General features: G+C 43.3%; 1 protein-coding gene across 2 annotated transcripts in view; it reads right to left on the reverse strand.

Annotated features, from left to right (window-relative positions):
• map2k4a (mitogen-activated protein kinase kinase 4a) overlaps positions 1 to 12651 on the reverse strand; it is a 259462-nt gene that overhangs the window by 64294 nt on the left and 182517 nt on the right. The gene's annotated exons all lie outside the window — the stretch shown is intronic.

The raw sequence follows: 12651 nt of genomic DNA on the forward strand, positions 1-12651 counted from the left end.
ACGCTGCTCGTTCCCCTTCCCTCATCCACTTACATATCATTGACACGTTGGAGGCCCAATAATAATCACTTAGACTCAGCAGTGCCAGTCCCCCTCTGTCCCTACTGCGCTGCAGGAACCCCCTCTTTACTCTTGGGGTCTTTCCAGCCCACACAAAGCTCATAATACTCTTGTCCACCTTCTTAAAAAAGGCCTTTGTAATCAGTACAGGGAGGCACTGGAACACAAAAAGAAACCTCGGAAGGACCACCATTTTAACCGCCTGCACCCTGCCCGCCAATGACAGGGGCGCCATGTCCCACCTCCTAAAGTCCTCTTCCATCTGCTCTACCAGTCGTGCCAAGTTAAGCTTATGCAAGGTTCCCCAGTTCCTGGCCACCTGGATCCCTAAATGCCGGAAATCCCTTGTTACCCTCCTCAACGGTAAATCGTCTATTCCCCTGCCCTGTTCCCCGGGGTGCATCACAAACAGTTCACTCTTCCCCATATTCAATTTATATCCTGAAAATTCTCCAAACTCCCTGAGTGTCTGCATTATCTCAGGCTCCACTGGGTCCGCGACATACAACAAATCATCCGCGTATAATGACACCCGATGCTCTTCTCCTCCTCTAAGTACCCCCCTCCACTTCCTAGAGCCCCTCAGCGCTATGGCCAGTGGCTCAATTGCCAACGCAAACAGTAACGGGGACAGGGGACATCCCTGTCTTGTACCCCTATATAGTCGGAAGTGGTCAGATCGTTGCCTATTTGTAATCACACTTGCCACCAGGGCCCTGTACAGGAGCTGAACCCATCTAATGAACCCCTCTCCAAATCCAAATCTCCTCAGTACTTCCCACAGGTAGTCCCACTCCACTCTACCAAATGCTTTCTCTGCATCCATCGCCACCACTATCTCCGCCTCCCCGTCCGGTGGGGGCATCATCATCACCCCCAGCAGCCTCCGTATATTAGCATTCAATTGCCTCCCTTTAACAAACCCCGTTTGATCATCATGCACCACCCCAGGGACACAGTCCTCTATCCTCGTCGCCATCACCTTGGCCAAAAGCTTGGCATCTATGTTCAAGAGGGAAATAGGCCTGTATGACCCGCACTGCAGCGGGTCTTTGTCTCTTTTCAGGATCAGCGATATCGTCGCCTCCGACATCGTCGGGGGTAATGTCCCCTTTCCCTAGCCTCATTAAAGGTTCTTGTCAGAAATGGGGCCAGCGGGTCCACGTATTTCCTATAGAACTCCACCGGGAACCCATCCGGTCCCGGGGCCTTCCCTGCCTGCATGTTCCCAATTCCTTTTACCACCTCAATCTGCGCTCCCAGTCCTATCATCTCCTGTTCCTCAACCTTCGGGAACTCCAGCTGGTCTAGGAAACGCATCATTCCCTCTTTCCCTTCTGGGGGTTGAGCCTTATATAGCCTCTCGTAAAATACCTTAAACACCCCGTTCACCCTCTCCGCTCCCCGTTCCATCTTACCCTCCTCGTCTTTCAGAGGCTCAGACGATTTTGAGGGTGGAGACGGTCTAACGCAGTACCTTACGGACAGAGACTAAAAGCAGACTGTTAGATTTGGCAAAAACATTGCAGTTAACATTACCTGACAAAATGCGAAAAGATGAGGTAATTATGGCGGTGGCTAAACATTTTAAGTTGCCGGAGATACAGTTTGACTCATTGGAAATGGCAAAAATTCAGTTGCAAATTAAACAAATGGAACTTGAGAAATAATTAAAGTAGCTTGAATACGAAAGAGATAGAGAGGAAAAAGAAAGAGAGAGAGGGGAAAAAGAAAAGGAGAGAGAAGGAAAAAAGAAAGAATAGCCCTAGCAGAACAAAAGGAAAGAGAAAGGGAGATACAGATCAGGGGAAAAGATAAAGAGAGAGACTTTGAACTTCAGAAAATGGCCAGGAAACATGACAGTCAGTTAAAATTGACAGACGAAAGGGAAACGTACAGTTGGATGATAGTGATGAGGATAGTGAGAAAGTGCGTCAAAGTTGAAGGCTTGGGGGGAATCTATTTAAATATGTCCAAGCATTGCCAAGGTTTGATGAGAAGGCGGTAGAAGCCTTTTTCATTTCAATTGAGAAGGTAGCTAAATAAATGAAATGGCCACAGGACATGTGGGTATTACTGGTTCAAACAAAGCTGGTAGGTGGGGCTAGTGAAGTGTTTGCATTACTACCGGAGGAGATATCTGGGTCGTATGAGGATGCATATGAACTAGTGCCTGAAGCCCACAGACAAAGGTTTAGAAATTTAAGGAAAGAATTTGGTCAAACATACATGGAGTTTGAATGGCTCAAACAGAGTAATTTTGATAGGTGGATAAGATCTTTGAAAATACACCAAACGTATGAAGCTCTCAGAGAAATTATACTTTTGGAGGAGTTTAAAAATTCAATTCCTGATGTACTGAGAATACATGTGGAAGAGCAGAGGGTTAAACCTGCAAGGTTAGCAGCAGAAATGGCAGATGATTATGAATTAGTTCATAAATCAAAGCTTGGTTTCCGACATCAGTTTCAGCCTGTGAGGGATAGAAACTGGGGACATGAGAAATACTCAAGTGGTAAAGGTAAAGGTGATCTGATGGGAGATAATAAGGAGAGTATACCTCAGATTAAAAATGAAATCCAGGAGGGTGGAAAAGAAATTAAAAGTTTCAAATGTTTTCACTGTAATAAACTAGGTCATGCAAAGTCAGTGTTGGTGGTTGAAGAAAAGCACTGGGAAGGCTGATGTGGTAAAACAGGATAAGACAGTGGGGTTTGTTAAAGTGGTAAAGGAAAGCCCAAGTGAAGCGAAGGAGGTGCAAAAGATTTTACAGCCTGATTAAGAGGTGATTGATAAGAAGGTGCCAGATCTCTTTAAAGAATTTACTTGTGTGGGTAAAGTTTACTCATGTGTATCAGGAAGAGCAGGTAAAGAAGTCACAATGTTAAGAGATACGGGAGCTAGTCAATGTTTAATGGTCAGAGATGAGGAGTTATGTAGTTTGGGAAGAATATTGCCAGGAAAGGTGGTAATATGTGGAATTCAGGGTGAGAGGAGTAGTGTTCAATTATATACGGTAAGGTTGGAAAGTCCAGTGAAGAGTGGTGAAGTGGTAGGAGTAATAGAGAAACGATCTTGTCCAGGAATACAGTTTATCTTGGGTAATGATATAGTTGGATCGCAGGTGGGAGTGATGCCTACTGTGGTTGATAAGCCAGTGGAAAATCAGACAACTGAAGTGTTGAAGGCCGAATATCCTGGGATTTTTCCGGATTATGGAGTAACAAGGTCGCAAAGTCACAGGTTAAGACAAAGGGAAATCAAAGAGTGAAGATTAAGTTGAAGTGCAATTATCAGAAACTAATTTTGATCAGATGGTTGAAAAAGAACAGGTGGAGGATGAGGCGGATATTTTTAGTTCAGGAAAATTGGCGGAGCAACAACAGAAAGATGTAGAAATAAAACGGATGTATTAGAAAGCATACACGGAAGAGGAATGTGCGCGTATACTAGAGTGTTATTACCGTAAAAGTGATGTCTTGATGAGAAAATGGAGACCGTTACATATGCAGGCGGATGAAAAGTGAGCAGAAGTTCAAGTAGTATTGCCGGTAGGGTATAGAAAGGTGTTGTGAGGTGCACATGAGGTACCAATGGGAGGTCATTTGGGAATAAGGAAAACTCGAGCTAAAATCCAGAAACATATTTATTGGCCTGGACTACATAAAGATGTAGTTAAATTTTGTCAATCATGTCACACATGTCAAGTGATAGGGAAACATCAAGCCGTGACAAAACCAGCGCCCTTAATACCCATTCCAGCATTTGAGGAACCTTTTACAAGGGTCCTAATTGATTGTGTAGGACCGCTTCCCAAAACAAAAAGTGGGAATCAATATCTTTTAACTATAATGGATGTGTCTACTAAGTTTCCAGAGGCCATTCCAGTACGTAATATTACAGCTAACAAGATTGTGGAGGAGTTACTTCAATTCTTTACTAGATATGGACTACCCACGGATCAAATTTTACCTCGAGGTTATTCAAAGAAGTTATGGATAGCTCAGAAATAAAACAATTTAAATCAACTGCGTACCATCCAGAATCGCAGGGAGCGTTAGAAAGGTGGCATCAGACATTAAAGACAATATTGAGGGCTTATTGTCATGATTACCCAGAGGATTGTGATAAAGGAATTCCATTCGTACTGTTTGCAATTAGGGATGCTCCTAATGAGTCTACCAAATTCAGTCGTTTTGAACTAATTTTTGGCAATGAGGTAAGAGGACCACTTAAATTGATTAAGGAAAAATTGGTGAGTGAGAAATTGGATCAAAGATCAAATTTTAGGGAACGATTAAATAGAGCAGGTGAATTGGCTAGACATTTAAAGGTTGCACAAAATGTGATGAAACGGGTAGCGGACAAGAAATCTAAAGTTCGTAGTTTTGCCAGTGGAGATAGAGGGCACAATTCTCCCATCGGGAGAGTAAGTCCCGGCCCCGGAGTGAAAACCGGAGTGTTTCACTCCGGCGTCGGAGGCCGCTCCCAGCCCCCTATTCTCCCGCCCCCGGGGGGCTAGTAGCAGCGTCGTGTCATTTACGCGCGCCGGGCCTTGGCGCCGTGTAAAAGAGGCGCCGCGTAAATGACGTCAATCACGCATGCGCGGATTGGCCGGCGCTAACCCACGCATGCGCGGTTGCCGTCCTCCCCGAGGCCTCCCCGCAAGAAGATGTTGGATGGATCTTGCAGGACGGCGGAGGAAAGGAGGTCCTCCTTCAGAGAGGCCGGCCCGCTGATCGGTGGGCAACGAACGTGGGCCAGACGCCTTTTGAGGCCGTCCCCAGTGCAGGAATCCCCCCCCCACCCACAGGCCGCCCCCCCCAGCATTCCCGCGCTGTTCCTGCCGGCAGCGACCAGGTGTGGACGGCACAGGCAGGAAGCCGTCGTGTTGGGCAGGCTGCTCGGCCCATCCGGGCCGGAGAATCGTGCTCGCCCGTTACAAACGGCAAGCGTCGATTCTCCCAGCAGCCAGCCGTGATTCCCGCCGCGGCAGTTTGGGGGGGGGGTTGGAGAATCGCGTGCGGGTGCCGGGGCAGCGTGGCGGGACTCGCGCGGTGCCCCCAGCGATTCTCCCACCCGGCCGGGGGGGGGGGGGGGGGGGGGGAATTCCGCCCAGAGTTTTAGTGTTGCTACCACTGGTAGATGAACCTTTAAAAGCAAGGTTTTATGGACCACATCAGATTGAAAGGAAATTAAGCAAGGTGAATTATGTGGTAAAAACGTCGATAGAAGGAAGACTCACTGAGCGTGTCATGTGAATGTGCTTCAAAGGTACTTTGAAAGGGAAGGAGAGAAAATGGAAGTTTTAATGATTCTAACGCAAAGTGATGAACCAAATCCAGATGACTGTGAATTTAACATACCTCAAATTAAATTGGAAAATGAGGATGTTCTTAAAAATTGGGATAAATTGTTGAGTTACCCTCCAGAGGAAAAACGGACTGACCGGAAAGAGTTATTGATATCACATGGGCAAGTTTGTAGAGATAAATTGGGAAGTACTAAAATGTCTAGACATGATGTAGATGTGGGAAATGCTGTTCCAATCAAACAACATCCAAAAAGACTTAACCCTTTAAAATTGGCACAGGTTAACAAAGAAATTGAGAGTATGCGTAAAAATGGCATAATTGAAGTGGGTTGCAGCCAATGGAGCTCACCCATGGTGATGGTATCTAAACCAGATGGTACCCAACGTTTGTGTGTGGACTACAGAAAGGTTAATGCAGTTACAAGAATGGACTCTTATCCTATCCCACGTTTGGAGGATTGTATTGAGAAGGTGAGACGATCAACTTTTATTTCCAAACTGTATTTACTTGAACATTACTGGCAGGTACCTTTATCCGAAAGGGCGAAGGAGATTTCAGCTTTGTGACTTCAGATGGTATATACCAATTCAAAGTTATGCCATTTGGCATGAAAAACGCCCCAGCAACATTTCAACAGTGAACTAACAAAGTTGTTTCAGGATTACCGAATTGTGCGGTATACATAGACGATCTGGTAATTTTCAGCCAGACATGGGGAGAACATTTAAAACATCTGATGGGAGTTATTCGATCGACTTCAGGAGGCGGGTTTGGTGATAAACCAGCCAAAAGTGAATTTGGAAAAGCCCAAGTCATTTTCCTTGGCCATACAATCGGACAGGATCGAATGGTCACACGGAATGTGAATTCAACAGTTATTGAGGAGTTTCCAATACCGTCAAGACGAAGGGAAATAATGCGATTTCTTGGCATGAGTGGATTTGATCGAACATTTGTGCAAAGGTTTTGTAGCGTGATTGCTCCACTGATGGACTTGCTGAAGAAACGTCGAAAATTTCAATGGACAGCGGACTTTCAACAGGCATTTGACTGCCTGAAAGCTGTGATAACCAATGCTCCTGTGTTGGAGAATTGCAAGGGACTCTGTGATCAGATTGAACTAAAGTATCTGACTTTAAAGAGAAATGCCGAGGGGTAGAGAAATGGACGGACCGTGCAGAAACTTTCTTGTTCAAAGAGACTGTCAATCAGGAAGGATTTCAGTTGGAGGAAGAACAAAAAAAATGGACTATATTATTATACCTGTTTGCGTGTGTTGTTTTTTGAAACAAAAATGTATATTTATGGTGTGCATTTCTTAAAGGATAGTGAAAAGGTAAAAAATGAAACCATCTTGAAGTTGATGGTTTATTTCTTTTTCTTGGGGGGGAGGTGTCATGTGAGAGTGCCTTTAAGAAATGGGTGTGTATATAAATCTCTGTAGTGAGAGTACCTTTAAGAAATGGGTATTTACTACTACAGTGATGTCAGAGAGTGGGTGGAGCTGGGCTGTCTGTCAGCTTTTTACTTTCGTTTTTGAGCAGGCTGCAGGGTGTGTTTTAGTTTCATTTTCAGTGTTGGAGCTGAAGCCAGACCGAGCAAGTGTACTGCTGTTCTGTCTGCCATCAAAAGACTATCACTTGATCATTTGGTGAATTCAGAATTATAAATGTTCTCAGTAGTGAATGTACACCTAATGTGCTTCTGTTGAAAGGTATTTTAAGTCTTATGGATGTTAAAAGGAAAGCTTAAACGATTACTTAATGTTGTATTCTTTGGGAGTTGTATTTGAATAGATGGTTGCTAAGATGTTCACTCTATGTTTTAAAAACATTAACTTGAGTTCATAGAATAAACATTGTTTTGCTTTTTTAAAATACGTTTTACATTTCTGCTGTACCACACCTGTAGAGTGGGCCATGTGCTCCCCATAGCACAATCTATTAAAAGTTGTGGGTCAGGTGAACTCCATGATACACTTTGGGGTTCTCTAAACCCTGGCCCATAACAATATGCATCTTTAAGGTAATGAAACCTCCCAAGGTACTTCGCAGGGACATTATAAAACAAAGTATGTTAATGAGCCACATAGGAGATATTAGGTCATATGACCAAATGCTTAATCAGCGAGGGATATTTTGAGTTTGGGGTTTAGGCAATCGGAGACTCAGCCACCAATGGCGGTGCAATGATGATTGGGAATGTACAAGAGGCCAGAATTAGAGGAGTACAGATATCTCAGGGACTTGAGGTTGGAAGGGATTACGGAGATAAGGAAAATCCATGAGGGATTTGAAAACAAGGATGAGAATTTTAAAGTCAAGATGCAGGTCAGTGAGCACAGGCTGATTGAGGAATGGGCTTGCTACAAGTTAAGTCACAGGCAGCAGAATTTGGATAACCTCAAGTTTACAGAGAGCCATATAAGTTGAAGTTACTTCTTTCTTAGCTTAATTCTAATGGTCTGCTTCTACGTACTTTGTTATGGCCATAGAGTCACAGAGCTTTACAGCACAGATCGAAGCCCTTCTGCCCATCAAGCACCTATCTATTCTAACCCCATTTTTCAGCACTTGGTCTGTAGCTTGTATGCTATGGCATTTCAAGTGCTCATCTAAATGCTTCTTAAATGTTCTGAGAGTTCCCACCTCTACCACCCTTTCAGGGAATGAGTTCCAGATTCCCACCACCCTCTGGGCGAAAAGGCTGTTTCTCAAATCCCCTCAATCTCCTGTCCTTTACCGTAAATCTATGCCCCCTTGTTATTGCCCCTGTTATCAATGTCACAGGTTAACAGCATTGGTGGAAATCCAGGTTTTGGTTCCACCAAAATGAGTTTGCCCCTTTCAGATCATCAGTCTACCTGACTTCTATCCTGTAAATCTGCCTTTGTCGCAAAATCTATCGATCATTTGAGCCTGCTGGTACCCCTTCTGTCATAATCCAGTTGCCTTACAGAACAGCTTCCATGCTTTGCTAGTGTCTTAACACATTTTTATAAAGAACAAAGAACAGGCCCTTCCGCCCTCCAAGCCTGTACCGGTCAATAAATTAGCAAAAAATATGGCATAATATATTCAAAAGTTCATATTGAATTTTCAAGTTTTATACATTTTGCTTCATCTGTGAATGGTTAAATACCTCAGTAAACAAGGTTTTTAAACTGAATTTGGATCACTATCAGCAGGAAGGCAATAATTCAAATTTTACTTAGATCTAGGCTTAAATCACTTCAAACAAATACTCCAGCAGAGATTTTTAAAAACATTTTTAATGTACTTTCTTTTTCTATTTATGTTTAAAGGATGCACCATTAACAGTAGCCTTGCTAATGGCACTCATCTCATCAAAGTAGAAAACAAACAACAGGTGGCAAACATGATGAATAAATGTTAATTCAAAAACAGTGTCATGGAAATGTTTGTGCCTGCCTGATGGGGTGTCAACTTAACACTTCATCTGAAAGTCCACAGATCTGCAGGTTTGGTGTATTGGCCATGCGGAATTGTCCCTTAATGTCCAAATGTTAGGGGGGGGTTTGGGGATGGGGCTGAGGTATCAGAGGGTTGACACAGACCCGATGGGCCTCATTCTGCACTGTAGGGATTCTATGATTGTCCCATGACATTGCTCATGATAAATCAGAGAATATGCCAGTTTATGTATTCTAGCAGGATAGAGATGCCAGGTCAAGTTGGTTTCTCTGTTCCCATCATACTTGGGTTCTCATCCTTTTCCACTACATTGACAATTGCATTGTAGCTTTTTGCTCTCATCCCAAGCTGGAAAACCTCTTCAGCTGTACTTCCAATTTCCATCGTTCCTTTGCCTCCACGTGGCCAATCTCCTAACACTCCCCTTGCTTGACTTCTCTATCTCCATTTCTGGGGAATTCTGCTGACCAGCATCTACTAGAAAACCAATCAATTACAATAGTTACCTTTGTTACTTTTCCTCCCACCTCACTTATGCCATACACTTTTCATTTGTTTCTCCAGTTTCTCCATCACACCTGTTCTGGCAATGGTCTCTTCCACACCAGTGCTTCAGGTAAGTCATCCTCTTGGCTGAACTGTGGATCCCCCTTCAACAGAGGTTGACAGGGCCTTGACTGTGTCTGCCTTATTTCACGCACTTCCTTTCTTCCCCAGAACCACATAGGGCAAAACTTGCCTGCACCAGTTTCCACATTCAGTAGATCATCTTCTGCCATGTCTGTACCAAGCACATCTTCCTCTCCGGCATTCCAAATCGATTGTTCCCTTCAAGATGCTCTGGTTCACTCTTCTATCACCCACAATATCTGCTCCTTTTTTTAACGGCATCTTTTGATGCAAGCACAGGAGAGGTAACACATCCCTTCCACCGTCTCCCTTTCCACCGTCCAGGACCCCAAATATTCCTCCCCGACGATCCAATAAAGTTACTTTTATTTGCTTCAATTTAGTATACTGCATTTTCTACTCACAATTCTTTCTCATACACAATGAGTAGGCCAAACACAGTCTAGATAATTGCTTTGCTGAACACCTACATTCAGTCCACACACCTGACTCTGGGCTTCTGGTTGCTTGCCATTTTAATTCTTTGTCCTATCCCTGTTCTTGGTCTCCTATATTTTTCCACGTAAGCTTAACAGAAGTTAGAGGACAGCACCTCATTATTCAATTAGGCACTCTACAAATTCTTAACTTGACAGCAAATTCACTATCACATCATACCCACTGCTCCATTTTTTCAGACAACAGGTGCTAATAATGGTTCTGCTGTTTCCATTTACAGTTCCTCTACACCTATGTTACTTGTCCCAATAATACCCTCTTTTGCCTTACACCATCATCCTGTTATCATTTAATCCGGTCTTCCATCGGATCAGACATTCCTTGTTGTTCTTTCATCCCTTCCTTCACTAGCTTAAAACTGCTGCATCTTCAACTTCTTTCAGTTCTGTTGGGAAGACATCAACTTGAAATGTCAACTGTTTCTCTACCCCTAGGTGCTGCCTGACCTGAATTATTTCCAAGTTTTTCTGTTTATAACTTTCTTAAAAGCTATTCATTTTTTAAAAAAATCACTTGATGTTTTCAGAAGTGCTCAAGAAATCTAAAGCTGGCTCCAGGTTCCAAGTCACAGCAGGAATCCGGGTTTTGACAGGACAGAAAGGAGAAAGGACAGGCAGTTAGCACACTTGACTGAAATTTTAGTTGGAGAAACTTGTATGAAATGCCACTATGCTACCTAACTTGTGACACAGAAGCTCAAGATCTGAAATGAAGGTAAGCAAAATATACATGAAACAGGACAAAAGTGCAGCAGTGAGACAATATGAAATAGGAACAGGAGTAGGCTATTCGAGCCTGCTCTGCAATTTAATAAGATCATGGCTGATCTAACACTCACTAAGTCCACTTTCCTGCCTTCTCTCCATAATTCTTATTTTCCCTACTGATCAAAAAATGATCAATCTCAGCCTTAAAAACATTAAAGAATTCGGCTTCCCGAGCTTCCTGGAGTAAAGAATTCCAGAGATTCACCACTCAGAAGAAATCCTTCCCTCATTCTGTGAATATGCCCTTTGGCCCTACACTCTATGAGTGGAAACATCCTCCCAACATTGACCCTGATAACCCCGAAGAATCTTATATGGGTCAATCATATCACCTCTCATTCTTCTGAACCCCAACAAGTACAGACCCAACCTATTCAACCTTTCCTTATGTAGCAGTCCCTCCATACCCGGGATGATCCTAGTTAACCTCCTCTGCACTGCCTCCAATAATAATATACATTTCTTAAATAAGGGGACCAAAACTGCACTAGTATTTGAAATGTGGCCTCACTAGTACCTTGTACAGTTGCAGCAATGCCTCTTTACTTTAATACTCCAATCCCCTTGGAAATAAATGCCAGCATTCCATTTGCCTTCCCTATTATCTTCTGCACCTGTATGCTGGTTTTCTGGGTTTCATGAACAAGGATCCGCAAGTCCTTTTGTGCTGTAGCTTTTGCAGTCTCTCTCCATTTAAATAACAACCACCTTTAAATGGGCCTTTAAAGATGAAATGGTTAATGCAGAATTTGAACACAAGATTTCACTTGCAGATAGATTTTTTTTTTTTTTAAAACAACAATTTTCTACCCATATGATAACAGTTCGACAATCTCAACAAATTACTCTTCATTTAATCAGTTATCAACTTCCTTTCCAAACCGACAGGCAACAACAAACTATATCGAGGCAAGTGGAAGTGCACTGAAACTTGCTGGCTAGCAAGAACATTTTTTTTTTTTTTTTAAAGTGGCAGTTTATCTTTAAGTCATGCAATGCTTGATTTAGCTAGAACAAACCTGTATCATACTTATTTTCAAACCACAAAAGCAGCTACTACTGTTAAAAGCTTATGTACACTTTCAGAAAACCCGCCACAAACACATTCTTGGAAAACAGCTGTATTGATGATTAAATCCTTACTTTCTATATAACTTCTAATAGACATTACACAGACTACAATTACAAATTCCCTGAAACACTGGAGCAAGGTTCCAAAGTTTGGAAATTTTAGAAGGCATCACCCTGCTGTGGCTTTTGAAGATTTTAAACATTCTTTAATTGCAAGGATTTTCCTTTGGGAACACAGACTACACGTTTGAATGATAAAATATTGGCACAGCTCAAAACTTAAAGGGTCTGCAGATTGGTGATCAAAACACCTGAAAAGTTTCGGACATGGTACCGGATGAGGCAACACTTCGGCCTAATTGAAATGTCCATCATGGCCCCCATCTGCAACATCTACAGGTTTACTCCCACAATAATGGACACCACCTTCAAAACGTGGGCGGCACGGTAGCAGTGTTTAGCACAGTTGCTTCACAGATCCAAGGCCCAGGTTCGATTCCCGGCTTTGGTCACTGTCTGTGTGGAGTTTGCACGTTCTCCCAGTGTCTGCGTGGGTTTCCTCCGGTTTCCTCCCACAGTCCAAAGATGTGCAGGTTAGGTGGATTGGCCATGCTAAATTGCCCTCAAGTGTCCAAAAAGGAAAGGTGGAGTTACTGGGATAGGGTGGACTAAGGGCCGGTGCAGACTAGATGGGACGAATGTCATCCTTCTGCACTGTAAATTCTATGATTCTAAATGGGAGACAGGGCGAGGAGACACTGACGATTAGGGACATGTACATGAATGACAGAGTAGCAACCCTGGGGAACTCAGAGGTTCCAGTTGCCAAAAGGAAATGAGCTAAGACACATACAGGTCAAAAGCTTCCTGCGTAAG

The sequence above is a fragment of the Scyliorhinus torazame genome, chromosome 18 (genome assembly GCF_047496885.1).
Source record: "Scyliorhinus torazame isolate Kashiwa2021f chromosome 18, sScyTor2.1, whole genome shotgun sequence".
Taxonomy (NCBI): Eukaryota; Metazoa; Chordata; class Chondrichthyes; order Carcharhiniformes; family Scyliorhinidae; genus Scyliorhinus; species Scyliorhinus torazame.